This window comes from Sphaerodactylus townsendi, linkage group LG07 (assembly GCF_021028975.2).
Source record: "Sphaerodactylus townsendi isolate TG3544 linkage group LG07, MPM_Stown_v2.3, whole genome shotgun sequence".
NCBI lineage: Eukaryota > Metazoa > Chordata > Lepidosauria > Squamata > Sphaerodactylidae > Sphaerodactylus > Sphaerodactylus townsendi.
Window position 1 is genome coordinate 117,458,074 of NC_059431.1, and position 18,877 is coordinate 117,476,950.

The 18,877-nt window shown below is 45.5% G+C and overlaps 1 protein-coding gene across 3 annotated transcripts in view; it reads left to right on the forward strand.

The window, feature by feature from the left end:
• The window catches only part of STYK1 (serine/threonine/tyrosine kinase 1), a 53,115-nt gene that overhangs the window by 405 nt on the left and 33,833 nt on the right, over positions 1–18,877 (forward strand). The gene's annotated exons all lie outside the window — the stretch shown is intronic.

Here is an 18,877-nt window from a genome sequence, read left to right on the forward strand (position 1 = left end):
AAAGGGTTGCTGAGATAGAGAGTCGGGAAAGTTCGGCTCTGTCTGAACAGAATTAGTTGCCCACCATTTTCAGCGACTATCATATTTCATCACAGTTAATTAACTCATCTATCCGAAAGAAAATGCCAACCATTTATTTTCTTTCAGCCGCTATATTTTAGCCGGAGAAACGTGTGCCTATCGAAAGTAGGTTGCGTGTTAGGAAAATGTATGTTGTGCTTTGGTGGTTTGTCAAAGTGATTCTGAACGGGAATGTCCCATTAATAATGATCAAACTACATCCTTATTGTAGTGGATGGGCAAGGCTTCCTACATGCGTCTGCCACTTAATGTGTGTGTGTGTGGAAGGGGGTATTTCATCATCAACAACCTTTTATTGGCATGAGTTTAAAATACAACAGAGAGGTTGAGGAGAACCAAGTTAAAACAAGTAGGTTCAGACGTTACCAGCAGTTAAAACAATAAATAAAGAAACTAAAATCTGTGGCGAATCTGTTGTGCCAACGCCAGGAATTTGGCAACATCTAGGGATCTCTGAGGAAACTGATCACAAAGCAGATAGAAAGATTTGACCTTGTCTGATGAGTAGGCATAGTTCTCAGTATATGGGTCTATATATTGCCTTCTAGATGAAGCATATAGTTCGCAATCTAGGAGGATGTGCTCGATTGTTTCGATGGCTTTTTGTGAGCAAGGACACGTTCTTTGTTGGTATGGGATCTGGAGAAATCTGCCGCTCAGGACTGCTGAGGGTAGGACGTTCAGTCGGGCTAGCATTGAGGTACGTCGGAGGTATGGCGAAGATATATTGTAGAAGGGGGTATTTATGAAGGAGAACCAGTAGGTTTGGGGGGTTCTTAGCTCTTCCCTTGCCTGTCAGTCCATCCCTTCAAATCCCTCAAGACCTTTCTCCTGACAGCTAGGCATTTTTCAGTCTCACTGCCCAACTGTGGAAAATTCAGTGATTTTTGTTTTTTAAAAGGTAAAGGGAGGATATGCAGAAGATAATCAGCAAACAAAGTTCTCCGCTGCCATTCGCACTGCAAGGGAATACAGAGTGTATTGTCGAAGGTTTTCACAGCCGGAATCACTGGGGTGTTGTGTGGTTTCCAGGCTGTATGGCCGTGTTCTAGTAGCATATTCTCCTGATGTTTCGCCTGCATCTGTGGCCGGCATATTCGAGTGATTCTCTGAAGATGCCAGCCACAGATGCAGGCGAAATGTCAGGAGAATATGCTACTAGAACACAGCCATACAGCCCAGAAACCGCACAACACCCCAGAACACGGAGTGTGTTGCCCTTAGAACGTATGGCTCTCACCTATAACCAGAAGCAATTAAACTTTCATAATTTTGCAGCTGACACCCTGGTCTTTGGACACATGTTTAGCCAGGTCTATTAACCAATTTTAGGTTCCACAGGATACGGACTTTGCTGTATACACAGCAGCAACTTTGTTACCTTTGTGTGTGTAGAAGCCAGAAAGACAGGTTTTAACCAATACACACTTATGGTACGTATACACATTCACGTGACCCCCTGGAGGACAGAGTCAAAGAGAAATGTGCCAGGGATGTCTGAAGAGCTATTTCTGAGGAAATGCAATCTGGTAATAATTTCAAACCATGAGGCAAAATACCAAAGGTAGCCAGAAAAGGCCATGTGGACAGGAAAAGTAGAACAGCTGAGGCAGATTATTGTAGATAATGATGATGAACGTGGAAGATACAACATCTCAGTTTTCAAGAAGTTAATGGATTGTAACTCACTGTATAATGTCTTTAACCTTTCACCGCACCGTTTCATTTTCTCAGCGTTACACATACCATTACTTACCAGTGGTTATAATTGCAGGCATTTCAGTGAAGGAGGGAAAGATGCAGTTGGTCCTTAACCAAGTTAAATAGCCTCAGCTCGAGTGAACGGAGACATCCAGAGGAGAGTTTTGCACCAGAAGGTTATTTTTCTCTTGAAATCATCTGCTGTAGGAGATTGAAAAGCTAGCAAGGACTCCTTCTGTTGCTCGGCTACTCAGACAGCGGGAGAGATTCTGCTAGCATTTCACCTGTCAGTTTTAGATTTCTCCTTGGTGAAGATTATCTCTATGACCCCAATTCCACATATATATGTGGAGGGGCAACGCCAGCCTGGGAAATCCTTGGAGTAGTACTGAAGTAGTACTATTTTGAAGTAGTACTGCAAGAGCTTAGACAGGGGAGGAAATTCAGTGAGAACGTGATTCCGTAGAATCCAAACTCCAAATCTGCCATTTTGTCTGGGGGAACAAATCTCTGCAGTTTAGAGAGCAGATGTAATTCCAGAAAAACTCTAGATCAGGGGTGTCCAACTCCAGCACTTCAGATGGCTGATGGGAATTGTAGTCCATGAGCATCTGAAGCGCCAGAGTTGGACACCCCTGCTCTAGATCCTAACAGAGGGTTGTCAACCTCCAGGTAGGGTCTGGAGATCTCCTAGAAGCACCACTGATCTCCAGATGGTTGAGATCTGTTCGCCCGAAGAAAATGGCCGCTCTGGAGAGGGGACTCTATAGTATTATACCTGACTGAGGTCCCTGTCCAAGATCCACCTCTAATTTACAGGAATTTTCCAGCCTGAGTTGGCGACCTGAAGGTTGGTCACCTAGCCACAGTGTGTGTGCAGGTTCAAACAAAACCCTTGTCGTGTTCAGAATGGAAAGCTGTTTGCCCAAACAGGAGAATGCACGAATTTTTGAGTGTTTCCCCACTTACCTGCTGCTGCGCTCTACTCTCCCCAAGTAGCGCAGGGTCCCCCGGCACTCCCCGCTACAGGGGCAGCGACAGCCGCCCCAACGCTGCCGCACCCCCTCAGCGCACGTCATTCCTGGCGCTCCTCGAAACGGCACCTTTTGATGACCCCGCGCTCGTGGGGAAGCCCGGGAGCGCACCAGAAATGACGCGCACTGGGAGTAGCGCACAGCAACCACTCACCCAGGTAAGTGGGGAAACGACCATTAATTGGCTTTTACTGGATTTTATCATATTGATGTTGTGCGACACCCTGAACCGGCATAGGACAGGGTGTCTCATAAATCGAATGATAGAATGATTTCCTAAAAGAGTAGCTGCTGTGACCAAATTAGGGATTCAAATCTCCTTATTATTATTTTTTTTAACAAAGGCCTTGTCCACACAAATCCCTTAAAATGCTTATAGGATGTTTACACACACACCACTATGATGTATGTTCGTACTGACCCTCTCAAAACAATTTCTGGGCGCCATTCTGTGATCCCCCCCCTTTTTTTGAGCACATTGTTGGATCAGTGCTTCAAAGCTTCATGGCCTCGTGCTCTGCAATTCCCTCCTACACCATGCATGCTAAATCCTTCACCCACCGCCCAAATTAAAAAACAAAACAAAAAACAAGCAGAAACACTGCAAACAAACAGGTAAGAGGCAAGGAGTGAGCTGAGAAAATGGCAGTGCGGATGAAGTCCAGAGATAGCACAGAGGTGTGGGAAATGCCTAAAAGAGACCGCACAGCCAGCGAAGCTGTTTTGAAAACATTTCAGCTAAAGTACTGTTTTAAAAGGGCATTCGCTTAAAACATTCCGAGGCGGCAAATAAAACGTTTTGGGAACCAAAGGGAGTAAATGCAATGCAGGAGGAAATGTTTTATTTCCATGGAGGAAATGTTTTATTTCCTGCCTCAAAATGTTTTAAAAGGTTTGTGCGGAAAGTACCAAAGTCAGAGAGACCAAGAAGGATTGAGTGAAACATTTTAAAAGCTTTCTCCGTGAAACAGTTTTCATTAGTGTTGCCAACCTGCGGGCGATACCCAGAGATCTCCAGAAGACCAAGATCAGTTCCCCTTGGTCGTTTCCCCACTTACCTGCTGCTGCATGCTACTCTCCCCAAGTAGCGCGGGGTCCCCCGGCACTCCCCACTACAGGGGCGGCAACCATGCAGCCACCCCGATGCTGCCGCTGTCGCGCCCCCTCAGTACACGTCATTCCTGGCGCTCCTCAAAACGGTGCCTTTTGATGACCCCGCGCAGAGTGCGGGGTCGTGGGGAAGCCCAGGAGCGTGCCAGAAATGACGCGCGCTGGGAGTAGCGCGCAGCAAAGGGTGGTCGAGGTAAGTGGGGAAACGACCCCTGACAAAATGGCTGCTGTGAAAGATGGACTCTGTGGTATTATATCTTGCTAAGCTCCCTCCCCCCAAAAGATACTGCTCCATTGCATGCTGCACCCCCAAAATCTCCAGGTATTTCCCAATCCAGAGCTGCCAACCCAAAGCATGAGAAGACATTAGCGGAAGAAACAAATTATTGTTGACCTCTGGGAGATTTGTGCATGTGTGGGCTTGGATCAGTACATGAGCTAAAAACTTTTTCGATTCTGTGTTACCAATGTGGGGCCTCATATACAGGGACAGACATTTTGGTGGCCTACCCCTCAGATCAGCCCCGCATTGCTATCCTTCAAGAAATCCTGTACTATTGTAGCTGTCAAAGCCTTCATGCATCAAAAGCTGTGCTGAAATCTAGCTGATCGTCTGTAAAATGGCGGCGGAATTTAATTAGCAATGAATTAAAATAAACTTTCATATTGGCCCTTGCTCCCTGCCATTGAATTTCCTGAACGGTGCCAGCCCCTTCAGAAGTTCGTTTGTCAGAAGGCTTTCTTGAGCGGCTGTAACTGTTCTGAGCATAGAGGTGTACATCATAGCTGTGCTTACTGCCTCTAAAAGTGAATTTGCACATTCCATTTTACAGAGATTAGAAATCTCTGCCATTCCTCTGTGGTTAATACCTGTATAAATGCATGAAATAAAGCTACCACCATACATTCTTCCTGCTGAAAGGCTTCAATACCTCTTTCATGGGGTGGGAATACATTTATGCAAATGATAACCATGGAAAAATTACAGATTTCTAACCGGCAGATAAGGCTGGGAGAGAGGCTTGTTTATTTTAACTCTGCATGGTGCCTAGTTATTGTAGGCACACAGCAAATGCAATTATTCTGTTTCGAGTGGTTGTTATTTTTCTCATTTTGGAATGACACATTTCAGGTTAATATTTACTCCAGTAGCTCGTACTCTATGGCGTGAAGAAAATTAGATTAATATAGAATAATTCATTTTTAAAAACTGATGGCAAAAATTCACCTTAAATGTACAGTGCCTGGAGCTATAGTGTCAGTGTTTGACGGTTTGGGTAGATCGTGAAATATAAGGAACAACATAGCTTTGAAACAAGGCAGCACTAACTCCACTTCTGACACCATACAGATGCCCATTAGATGTTGCTCTGGCGAACCGTACACAAATAGCTTCAACCCCTGCTTCACTGCAGGGCAACTTCATCTCTGTTCTATGTGATGCTGACCCTTGTTGCTCACGGTGTGCTGGACTGGATTCGCTCCGTGCACAGCTGCTGTCTTGAACACATTCCCATGTTGGATTATTTTGCCCATTCTGTACAAAAGGATGCAGTTTGGGCTTCTTTCATCCAAAGATCTATCCGGGAGACCCAGGTTCAGCTTTGCTGAATGACCTTGGGTCAGTCCGTCTCACTCGGCCTAACATAACTCGAAATTTCCCCCCATGCTGTTCGTTTACACAATAGACCTCATTGAAGATATCCAGTGTGCATCCTACAAGGTACAAATAGGGAGAAAACATGAGAGAACCTTTGGAAGCCGATAAGGAATGGAGCTGACAGTCGACCGGATAACATGGACACAGCAGGCTCCATTCACAATTTTTTTTTGAAGTTGGATTATTATTTATTATTTAGACAGCAGCATCAATATGCATAACTCTTGAGAGAGCAACGGAAGCAAGAAATGCTGGTCCCTGCCTTGCGGGTCTTAACTTCTGAAAGGAAACTTGTCTCTCTTCAGACTGATCTAATTCTCAGGATAGTTGCAACCGCCTCAGCACCAATTTTATTTTTCTGGCAGGGCTCTAGTTCCTTTAACTGAAGAAGCAGAAACGTAGGAAGTAGAGCAGAAAGCATTTCTTGCTAGATCTCTGCTTCTCGAGCCGCCCGTTTAAGCTTCACGCCAACCCCTGGATGTTTTTAAGGCCAATAATGCAAGAAGTAGGTCTTTTATTTCTGTCACTGGCTATTTTAAAATTTATTTTCCTCGATGTGCGCCCCACTTTTCTCCCCGGCGGGACCTAAAGCAACTTATGTTGTTCTCCTCTCCTCCATTTTATCCTCACAATAATCCGGTGTGGCAGTTAGAGTTGCCATCCTCCAGGTGGGGCCTGGAGATCTCCTAGAGCAGGGGTAGGGAACCTGCGGCTCTCCAGATGTTCAGGGCAATTTATCGTACTCTGTCAGCATGGCCAATTGGCCATGCGGTAAAGACTGATAGAGTAATTCTAATTTATCTAGGCTCCTGGGATTCTATCCTAAACATGGAGTGTCAAACTTCAGCGGCCTCAGATGTTATGGACTACAGTTCCCCATCATCCCCTGTCAGCATCATTCTGGCGGGGATGATGGGGCTTCTAGTCAACATCTGGAGGCTAAGTTGACTTACCCTGTCAACCTAGAAGCAGGGGTAGGGAACCTCGCGGCTCTCCCAGATGTTCCAGGAACTACAATTCCCATCAGCCTCTGTCAGCATGGCCAATTGGCCATGCTGAGTGGGAAACTGATAGGAGTGGACTGTTTATCTGGAGAATTCTATCCTAAACATGGGTGTCAAACTTCATGACCCTCCAGATCAATATGGACTACAGTTCCCATCATCCCTGTCAGCATCATTCTAGCGGGGGGATGATGGGAGAACTGCTCAATCCCAGCATGTGAAGTTGTTTACACCTAATCAGGATTATAATTGATCTCCAGAGATCCCCTGGAGAAAAGGTCAGCTGTGGGGTTATATCCTGATGGGGCCCCTCCCCTCCCCTTCCCAATCTCTATCCTCAAATCTGCAGGCATTTCACAATCTGGAGTTGGCAACCCCATCACAAGTAACTGTGGCGGAGTATGTGTGATTGTCCCTAAAAATCAGGCAACTGTGGAGAGTCTTTGGGGAGACAGGCAGATATTCTTTCTTTCTTTATCATATTGTTTCTTCAGTCAAACTTGGCATTCTGTTATTTCTTCATATCTCCAATTTGTGTCTGCCTATATCTGTGTGTTCCTCCCTGATCTTGATGACCCAGGCTATCTTGAGGACTTGTCAGAACTTGGAAACTAAGCAAGGTTGGCCCTAGTTAGTACCACCAAGGGAATCCAGAATCACTATGGGGCTTTCCCCACTGACAGAGTTGAACTGGTTTCTACCTAGGGGAGTTGAACTGGCCTCAGTAGGATTACGCCTCAGTGAATCCCCACTGCCCTGCGGAGCTCAACACTGTTTAAATCAGGTCCCCCTGCTGACATCATGGTGTCCCTTGACATCTTATCACTGATTATGAACTACACTTTTCTGCTGGAACAAGGTCGATATCGCTTCGTAGCTTCGAAGTGGGGAAGCATCGAAACCACACCTCATCCGTTCAACCAATCACTAGCCGCTTTTGTGGCATGCGCAGAACAGGAGAGTCGTGGTGGGCAGAAAGCGCATGTAACTGTAAACTGTAAAAACTGATTTAAAGAGAGCGGCTCCTCATTTTCCCGCCCGTGGCTGCCAAGCATAGGCGCAATCGACGTCGAGGGGCGGAAACAGGCGCAAGATGATCCCGCCCAAAGCTCGGCTTGGAACCGGGGCCAGCACTCAGATTGCTGTGGGGACAGTATGGAATCGCCCTCCACTGAAGGGAACCGAGTCGGCCTTAGCTCCCTTCTGTAGTGGGGAAAGCCCCTGAGGCAGGTAAACTGTGGTAAACTGCCTCTGAATGTCTCTGGCTTTGAAAACCCTGCGGGGTCACCATAAGTCAGCTGCGACTTCATGGCAAGTCACACACACACACACACACACACACACACACACACACACACACACACACACACACACACATTGGTGTGCGTCCATGCATTTCTACCTGTGGAACTGCCTGTTGGTCCATGTGAGTTAGTGGGTTTGTCTGTAATAAAGGTTGCTTTATGTAGCTGGCTTGCTTACCGAGCAAGTTCCAAAGTTTCCAAACCACCCCTTGTTGACTTATCATGCTTTGCTTTGCAATATTTACCCATGTTGGAGCCACTCCCTGAAAGCAGCCAGAAGGTATTTCAGGGTCCCTTTTCTTTCCTTCTTCCTCCTCACTCCGTCATCCCACCTCATGCAATGAGGATTTGGCCCTGGCATTTTTATTTTGTAGCCTGGTCCGCCGAACCAGTTCTGTGCCTGAAAGTGAAAAACATTTAATTGCTACATTTCATTAACAACTTGGAGTTGTCGCTGAGACGCTAATGCAAACTCTTTCAGTGGTGCAATAGTTTTCTCTTCCTATTTATAAATAATGGGCTTTTGACACGTTTGGTTAGCTCATTCATCCCAGCTGCACTTTTTGTACCTTTCAACATTTAATATCTGAAAACAGAGACACTCTAGCGTGCTCTCAACATGTTTGTTCTCACAACGAGCATCATGCTCGAGTCCCCTTGACGCGTTGCTGAAGTGTCTTCTCCACCTGTTACATTCATTAATGCTATAATAGTTCTTCCTGCACTGACTTCCGAAGCAGTCGCGTTAGCAATCGTCTCATTAAAAACATGCGCACACATTTAACATTTAAGAAGGTTTAATCTCACAAGGCGACGGCTCGTACTTAGAGAATAATGGCATCTCTCAAATGCTTCCAGCAGCACGTGTATCTGGACAGACAGATAGGGAACGGAACGCTAGCATTTACATGCAGCCCCTCGTGCAGATTTATGTTGGCAACCAGACCCGAAGAACTCTAATGTATATGTTTTGAAAGGTATTTCCTGCAGCAGAACTGGAAACTAGGGACGACATTGAGGATAGCGTTTTATCACAGGTAGTTTCCAGTAAACGGGGGCAGACCCTGGCAGAGGGGGTGCAAGGAATGTATGCATTCTGAAACGCTGGCCAAGCGCTGCAGAATAGTTTTCAAAACTAATGCTTTCTTTCTTTCTTTCTTTCTTTCTTTCTTTCTTTCTTTCTTTCTTTCTTTCTTTCTTTCTGGCCAAGCGCTGCAGAATAGTTTTCAAAACTAATGCTTTCTTTCTTTCTTTCTTTCTTTCTTTCTTTCTTTCTTTCTTTCTTTCTTTCTTTCTTTCTTTCTTTCTTTCTTTCTTTCTTTCTGGCCAAGCGCTGCAGAATAGTTTTCAAAACTAATGCTTTCTTTCTTTCTTTCTTTCTTTCTTTCTTTCTTTCTTTCTTTCTTTCTTTCTTTCTTTCTTTCTTTCTTTCTTTCTGGCCAAGCGCTGCAGAATAGTTTTCAAAACTAATGCTTTCTTTCTTTCTTTCTTTCTTTCTTTCTTTCTTTCTTTCTTTCTTTCTTTCTTTCTTTCTTTCTTTCTTTCTTTCTTTCTTTCTTTCTTTCTGGCCAAGCGCTGCAGAATAGTTTTCAAAACTAACGCTTTCTTTGTTAAACTCTTTTGTAGTTAAAAAATGTAATTGTGAGGGGAAAGGACACACACTTGTGTTTTCTGTGGCTTTCCCCCCTCCCCTCCCTGTACCCCACATCATAATATTCACAAGCAACCTACTTCAGCATCTAGAGCACAGGTGTCAAACTCGCGGCCCTCCAAATGTTATGGACTACAGTTCCCATCATCCCCTGCCAGCATGATGCTGGCGGGGATGATGGGAACTGCAGTCCATAACATCTGGAGGGCCACGAGTTTGACACCTCTGATCTAGAAAGAGGAGAATATGAGAAGTTGGCCTACATTATGCCAGTATCAGTGAAGCCTGTTGCCAGGTCTAGACTGGGAAATACCTGGATGTTGGGGTGAGCTGACTTCACCTGGAGATTTTGTGGGTGGACCTGACGAGGGTGGAGTTTGGGAGGGCAGGACTTCAATGGTGTAATTCATACAGTCCACCTTCCAAAGTAGCCCCTTTTCTCCAGGGAAACTGATCTCTGTCATCTAGAGACTGATTTTAATGCTGGGAGCCCCCCAGCCACTACCTGGAGGTTGGCAGCCTTACCACAAGCCATGCATAAGTCGGGGAGGAAGTGGAGTGGAGAGAAAAATTTGAATGAGAAGGTAACAGTGGCTGGGAAGAGAATTAAATGGAGAAGAAAACAATCCAATGAGAGAAAAATGAGAGACACTGGCCACTTCCGCACATGCAGAATAATGCACTTTCAATCCACTTTCACAATTGTTTCCAAGTGGATTTTGCTGTTCCGCACAGTAAAATCCAGCTTCAAAACGCATTGAAAGTGGATTGAAAGATGTCTATTAATCATGTCTTGAGAAAAATACTAATAATCGGGAATATCAAAATCTACTTGCAAACAATTGTGAAAGTGTGGAATGGGCCAGAGACTGTCCAATGGTAGGTGGGGGAGCAGAAATGACCTGCCTAAACGGTGGCTGGAAAGCTCTAGTCCCTATATAATTTGTCTCCATTAAAGATAAGGAGCACAATTTTTCCAGAGAAATAAGCAGTATTTTAATTAGTGATGTGTGTTGTAAACAGTAAGGCCAGCGATAAGCAAGACAATCTGCTATTGAGAGTCAAGAGAAACAAGAGGATCTGTGGGGCTGAACTTTTACATAGTTTAAATGGTTGTTTTTAAGAACAAAATTTGCATCCCTTATCTTAATCCAGATTGTCTGGTACCAGGGTTTTGAGGAAAGAAACCAAGAGGATGAAGTGAGTTACATGCTTCAAGTTACGGCTTTGCGATAAACTATCACAGTGATGGCGAACCTATGGTACGGGTGCCAGAGGTGGCACTCAGAGCCCTCTCTGTGGGCACGCACAGAGTTGCCCCCCCCCCCCACATCTAGGCTGGCCTGGGCCTCTGGTCTCGATTATTAGCATTAAACCTAAGACCTAGTTTTGGGGAAGCAGTGTAGGTAACCCCTGCTAAAGCGCTGTTAGAAAGCACCATGATTTTCATCTGCGAGAAGAACTAAAGCGCCAATCCCAGCTACCTGGGAGTAAGCTTCAGGTTGCTTGGCAATGGGACTTGCTTCTGAGCAAAACCCTCCTAGAGATTGAGTGATTTACCGTTAGGAAGAGTTGCGCGGTTGCTTCAGCGCCAAAACCACCGACTACCACCAAGCTTACTCCTGAGTAACGCACGCCTCGGAGCCAACCGTTTTTTCTAAACTAAAACCTCAGTATTCAGGTTAAATTGCCGTGTTGGCACTTTGTGATAAATAAGTGGGTTTTGGGTTGTAATTTGGGCACTCGGTCCTGAAAAGGTTCACCATCACTGAACTATCAAGTAAACTTGCCAGTTCTGGGTTAGGAAATTGCTGGAGATTGGTAGGTGGGACCTTGGGAGGGCAGAGTTTCAGAAGGGGAGGGACTTGTGTGGAGTCCAATGCCATACATGTCATCTCTAGAGCATCCCTTTCTTCCAAGAGAACTGGAGTCTGGAGATCAGTTGTAATTTGGGGAGTTCCCCAGGTCGTACCTGGCAGTGGGTATCCCAACATGGTGCCTGTAGCTGCACTAGCACCCGCTGGTGCCTTTTCTGATGCCCACTAAATGTTTTTAGGAGGTGGGTAGGAACACACGGACCTTTTCCCATGAGAGGATTCTAAATGACTATTGGAGATTTGATTAGCTGTGCAGATTTTTTGGGAGTAATGCAGTGGTGGGATCCAAAAATTTTAGTAACAGGTTCCCATGGTGGTGGGATTCAAACAGTGGCGTAGCGCCAATGGGACTGGGCGGGGCACAACGAAGTGGCGGGCATTCGAGCGGGGCATTAATAATTTCTCTGTTACTGTAAAAAAAACTCTTACTGTAAAAAAAAAGTTCCTAATTTCAGCTGGTATCTTTCTGTCCATAATTTTAAAAATAGTATAGCAAGAATGTAGTGCCAACGGAAACAGCTACTTCTCCTCTAATTTGACTGCCTGTCAAATACTTAATACTTTCAAATACTTAATTTGTTTCTGAAATCAAAGGAATACTTTCCTTAAACAAGGAACTTTACCATATTTCTAAAAACATTTTTTTTTAAAAACAGCCCGGCAGGAGGAATTATCCCGTTTTCTACCTTAAGCTAACCAGCCAACAAGACTTTATGATTTTTTTGGACCTAATGAATTTCTAGCGGAAAAACAGACCCAATTAGTAACCCTCTTGGCACACACAAATAATTAATCCCTTTCCTCAGACTGGTGAGAACCTGCTGGATCCCATCTCTGGGGTAATGTTTTCTTTGGCAGCAGCTATCAAAGCACGATGATTTATGTTGTCTTACTAAGCTGTGGCAGCCATTTTGTGGCTGGCTCCACTTCCCCTAATGGCGGCCATTTGTAGCAACCATTTTTGTTGCTTTTACACTTTCGCCAATAGCCGTTTCTGAATTCCAAATGTGTCCTGCAGCTGAAAAAGCTTGGGGAACCTTGCTGTAGAACAGCCCGGTTCTACTCCAGCCTGTGGGGCAGCCGACGGCCCTTTGAAGTCGAGCGACCAAAATTCGCCCTAAGTCTCGGCATCAGTGTTCTCCATCTATAAAATGGAGAAATGTTAGGGTTGGGGGTCACCACAACATGAAGAACTGTATTAAAGGGTTGAGAAGGTTGAGAACCACTGCTATAGAAGGACCAGCAGGCAGATAGAAAGAGACTTCAGAAGACATCAAAAGACCTTGCTCAATTTATTTGGAGCATTCATCTTGGGAAATGAAAATGAAATAACTAACAGAAATATATACCTTATGACATCACAAAATTGCACATGTTCAGACTTTTTAGTTACCCAACCTGTGGTTTTATAGATCATGATATATAACAGCAACTGTTTACAATATCACAATACTCAAATCGGCTCCAGCTCTAAATGCCTACATTCTGGATTCCTACCAAGCCATTGCTTTTCACTGACTTGAAATCAAGCACAATTCCTCAACTGAGGATGAAATAGTGAATCCAGATCAGAGAGTAATAAGAGTGGAAACCACAGGCTTGGGAGCAGGAATAGATAACTATTTATGGACTGGAAAGTCAGGGAAGTCAAAAGGACAATCATGCAGCATAATTTAGTGATTAAGAGCAGGTGCACTCTATTCTGGAGAACCGGGTTTGATCCCCTGCTCTGCCACTTGAGCTGTGGAGGCTTATCTGGTGAATCAGATTAGGTTGTGCACTCCAACACCTTCTCAACTGGGTGACCTTGGGCTAGTCACAGTTCTTTAGAGCTCTCTCCACCCCACCCATCTCACAAAGGAGTGTTTGTTGTGTGTGTGGAGGGAAGGGGAAAGAATGTATTGTAAACCCCTTTGAGTCTCCTTACAGAAGAGAAAGGGGGGTACATATCAAAACTCTTCTTCTTAAGATGGATTGTTGAAGATCTGGGAAAAATATGTAAGAGAATTAGTCCTCCTATATCCCCACTAATCTCACAGACTGAAACTTTCCATGATAAGAATGTGATGAAAAACTATGATTTTATAATAAATGGAGACATGATAGGGCAGTGGTGGTGAACCTATGGCACTTCAGATGTTCATGGACTCTGCCTTCTGTCCCTGCGCTTGAGGCGGGAGGTCCCCCTCCGGGACCCCAGTTGCCTGCTCCCTCTTCCCCTGCCCGGCTGCTGGAATCCACCCGGCCTCACTCCCGTTCTCTGGGGGGTGGACCCCAACTGAGACAACTTGATCTCAGCCACAGGATCTTGCCCACCACCCAGGGTGGCCCAGGGGTCCCATAGAGCGCTAAGGCAAGGCCGAGCAGGGTAGGAAATCCCCTGCCGGCCCCTGCCTTGGCAGCCTTTCCCTCTGCCCTGGCTTTGGGCTGTTCTGTCTGCCCGCCACTCCTCCTCGTTCCCCCGTCCTTTCCCTCTGGCCTCCACTCCTTTTTCCCCTCTAAGGTGTCCTCCTCCAGACTTCTCCCCTCTCCTTTCCCCACACTTTCTGGCTCTCCCCTCCAGAACACGCTCCCACTCCTTCCCGTACTCCTCCTGCTGCCCCCCGGACTTCCTGCCTTTTATCCCCTCGCTCCCTTGATCACGGGGTTGGCTCCAACCTCCCCGCCTCTACATTCCTAGGCCACCGCCCCGATGAGCCCAAGAGGGCTCAGCTGGCCTCGTATGCCCGGCGCGGGCTTTGGCCCGTAGCCGCGGCGTCGGGGCTCTTCGTCACCCGTTTTCCTCGCCGGCTGCCCCATGCCGCTTCTCTTGCCGGCGGATCCCCTGCATGCCCCACCGGCTGGGAGAGGAGCGGGGCGATCCCCCGAGCCGGCGGCGCGGCGGCAGGGCTGTTCCCGCCCGGCAGCCTCCTGCGCCGCTGGGGAGTCGTCTGCTGGCTGCGGGGAGGGGGACAAGGCCGGGGAGGGGGCCGAGGCTACCCCCGCACCAGGACAACTTCCCATCAGCCCCTGCCAGCATTGTAGTCCATTGACATCTTAGATTACCATGGGTTACATGCCACCGCTGTGACAGGGGCTCAAGGGAAAATCAACTCATGTCAGGATAGAGAAGATTAAGGGGAAAATACAATGGTTAATATACTTCCAATTCATCTTGAGATTTAGGAGGGAAATGAAATCAGCAAGAGGAACAATAAGAAGTTGACGGAATTCGAAAAGGAGATTATGCAACAAAAGGAATTACTTCTAGAACACATATATAAACTTTTACTTCAATTTGACACAGAGACAGAACAAAAAAAGTAATGCATGGTTAAATGGATGCAAAATTTTGTAGGGAAAAAATGTAAAATTGATGGCTTGCCAAACCTTAAGAAAAAAATGGTGTAAGATGATTTATTTTTGGTATCTAGCTCCAGAAAACATTAAAAATGAACAAAAACTATAAAGGAATTTGCTGGAAATGCAAAGAAGGAGATGGATCCCTTTATAACATGTGATGGACCTGTAGAAAAGGGGGAGATTTAAAACAACACTTGCGGAAATACAAAAAAAATTGAAAATCAGTTTTGTCATGGATGCCAAGACAACGCTACTAAGTACAATACCAAAGAATCTCCCAAGAAAGTTGGAGGAATTGTTTGAGTAACAATGAAGATAGCTTAGCAATAATAGAGTGGTCCAATGCAATTAAATGGAAAGCAAAAGAATGCCCTAATACACAGAACTGGGAAAATAAACTCAGAGAATATGCAATACTGGCAAAACTAATGAGCTTTGGAAATAGAAGACCAAATCAAGCGTTTCAAGAGAAATGGAATTTATACTTTGCATACTACTTTTGGAACTAAGAATAATAAAGAAACATGATGAATAAGGCAGATGTGATGCATACAAATTATGGATTTTTTTTGCTAATCTGTGTTAAACTCTTTTACATTGAAAATAAGATTAACAAAGAGGTTTAGACACAAAAGTTTAAAAGATAACTATATTAAATAAGAAGAATATTTAGGGTTTAGGGTGTCTCAGAAAAAGATGTTAGTAGGGTTGTATATTCCTCCACCACAAAACACAACATGCCTCAAAATGGCGGACCTTCCTTGGTCGAATCCCCACTCGAAATTTGCATGCAGATCCAAACCTGTTCGTTGTGAAACCGTGTCCTCTTCATTGGAGTTTCTCCCTCCCCACCACAGCGAGCACACAGCAGACACACCCAGTTGCAGAACTCTTAGCAATCCCCACTACCAGACGAGCTCACTTCGCCGGTCTCCCCTGATTGGCTGGCATGCCTTGATGGGGTGGGACCTTTTCCCACTGCAGAAACATACATTGTAGGGGCGTGATCAAAAAAAACAGCATGTAAAAGTTTAACGTTTAACTGTGCAAACAGTTAATCGTTACCTGTGTAAACCATTATCAGTTCAAAGTTACACGTTTAACGTTTAGGTCCCCTTCTGCTGGCCGATTGCAAAGGCTTGAAACCAAGAGCAGGAAGGGCTGCGTAGCGCCATGGCGCTGATTGGTTGCCTGAATTCCATGTCACACTCCAGGGCGGGAAACAAGTCAGGGTTTCAACCCCCATCCCTCCCCTCGGATGAGCTCTGAACCGTGTTAATGGGGTCTGTATACCCACTTACAGCCAGGTCCCTGCCGGAGCATACAGATGCTTGGGGAGAGCAGGCCAAGCCCAAGGAATCTGCCGCATAGGCAATGGGGAGAATGCGATCCCTCTCAAACCTGGTTAGTTTGTGTTCTGAAACCTGGCTAAGACTGTAGTGGGGATTCGACCCTTGTTGCAGAATATTCTACCTGGGTCCTGGTGTCTATCTAACCCTGCTTCACTGGTAATAGTCATTTAATGAAACATAAATGCTCTTGCATCAAAATACCATGTTCAATAATGCATAAAATAATGGTTTTGACAAAGGTAGCACACAAAAATGAAATGATAGTTCTCATATGCATTTGGGACTATATTCTAATGCAAAAGCATACTATTTTCTTGACAACTGCACCTGAACTGGCCATACTAACATCTTTTTCTGACACAGAGTACAGTAGGATTTATAATTAATATGATGAGTTTAGAAAATAGTAGCAGTATTGGTATGTTAACACTTCTTTAGTTAAAATACTTGCATGGCCATTTAAGTTTGTAATTAATTTTGTAGAGATTTTGTAGAGATTTTGTAGAACTTTATTTGTAAAATTTTAGAGGCTCTTTTGAGTTAAAGAATGTTACAAAAATTAAGATCCGCTCCCAGTAAACAGTGTTTGTATGTATTCATTCTTTTCATTAATAATGGAAAATAAAAAATAAAAAAGGATTAAATAGTTGAAGGTTTGTGATCAAATCTTGTCCATAAGAAAAAATTAAAAGCAGCCATAGAGGAAGGGTATACTGGGGTTATGGAAGTGTTGTTGTTGTTGTTGTTGTTGTTGTTGTTGTTGTTGTTGTTGTTGTTGTTGTTGTTGTTGTTGTTGTTGTTGTTGTTGTTGTTGTTGTTGTTGTTGTTGTTGTTTATTTGATTTAATATACCGCCCTATCCCCGAAGGGCTCAGGGCAGTGTACAATATAAAAACAATATATATATAAAAAAGAGGCTGCGTTAAATTTGGAGGGCAAGACTTCCCTCGCCTGTAATTTGTAGGGACGGTTCATATTTTGGAACTGCATCCATACAAACTGCATTATAGCAAGGACGTAGGTAAGGGGGGGGGTTCTCGGGTTCAGACACCCCCTCATTGCATGTCCAAAGCTCCCCCCACCCCCCCCACCCCCGTTTGTGGGTTTTTGTATTTTAAAGTGTTTTTTTCCGGTTTTTGGCCTGCAGGGGGTGCAGTTTTTAGGCTAGCAGCACCAAAAATTTCAAGCTATAGTCAGGTGACACTCCTGATGATACCATTAAGTTGGTGGTGAGAAGTTTGGTTCAGGGGGCCCCAAAGTTATGGACCCCAAAGGGTGGTGCCCATCCCCATTGTTTCCAATGGGAGCTAATGAGAAATAGATGGGTCTACCCACTCTGAGGGGTCCATATCTTTGGACCCCCTGAATCAAACCACTTCACTAAACCTAGGTGAGTATCATCAGGATAATCTATTACTGATACCACCCAGCTTTGGTAGAAAGGTTGGTCCAGGGGGGGTACAAAGTTATGGACTCCCAAAACACGGTGCCTCCATTCCCCCATTGTTTCCAATGGAGAGCTAATAGAGGAGATGGGGGCTACACCTTTGAGAGTCCATAATTTTGGACCCCCCTGAACCCAAACTTCACCTGGAAACCTGGGTGGGCCCATTATCCCAAGGAAGAGTCTCCCTAAAGATACCCTGAAAGTTTGGTGCTGCTAGCGCTAACAATTGTACCCTGACAGCAGGTACACCCCAAATTTCCCAGATTCTCTTTTTAAATCCACCCGCTCGGCATATGGGATTTAAAGGGAGAAATCCTGAGGTCCCTAGTTTAAACATTGAAGGAGTGATGTTGCTTTCAGTGTGGGGATGAAGCTCCACCCCAAAACAGCATCACTTTTCAATATTCATTTTATCTGGGGACCTCAGATTCTCCCTTTAAAGGTGGATTTAAAAGGGAGAATCTGGGCTCCTAATTAAACACCATTGAAAGTAATGCTGTTTGGGGGGGTGAATTCCAGCATCACAGCGGTAAGCCCGGCGGGGGGGGGGGGGGGGGGGCAGAGTGCATAGGCCTCACATTTCTGCACTGAGCTCCATTTTTTCCCTAGCTACCCCTCTGCCTGGTAGAGAGAGAGGACTGCACCGGCTGCCAGCTACAGGAGCCCAGCCCGGTGGGGAAGGTGGAAGCGGACTGAGTCCGCGAGGAGTCTGCCATCCCTTGCCCTCGAGGAGAGCTGCTTTTTATAAACACCTAGGCTGTGGCTGGGTGGGGCTTGGGGAGACATGGCTATTACACCCCGAACCCCCCCCCCCCCAAATCCAGCATACCCTACGTCACTGCATTATAGTCCTGACCATATAATTTTGCATCTGCTCCAAGGCTATGGACCTTTCCCCACCCACCTTCTGCTGCAGCTTCTCGAGACCCAAGTGGCGCTTGGGGTCCCATGGCACTCCCCACTACTAGGCGGTGACAACACAGCCGCCCACAAAGCTGTCAGCAGCCCACTCAGCAGTAGCGTCGTCTCCACTGATGACCCCGCGCCAGGAAGCCCAGGACCGCGTGCCAGGGAATGGCAGCAGCGCAGTGAGTAGGGCTCAGCGACGGTAGTAGAGGGAAAAGTGAGGAAAGGCCCTATGTGTCAGTTGCTATAAAAAGTCCTTGTCAGACAGCAACACAATGCAACACAATTTCATTTAGGTTAGTGTGCACAATTTTATTATTGTTGTTGTGTGTCGTGTGTCACAATTGGCTTACAGTGAGCCCAAAGAACTTTCATGTCAAGAGACATTTGGAGGTGGTTGGCCATTGCT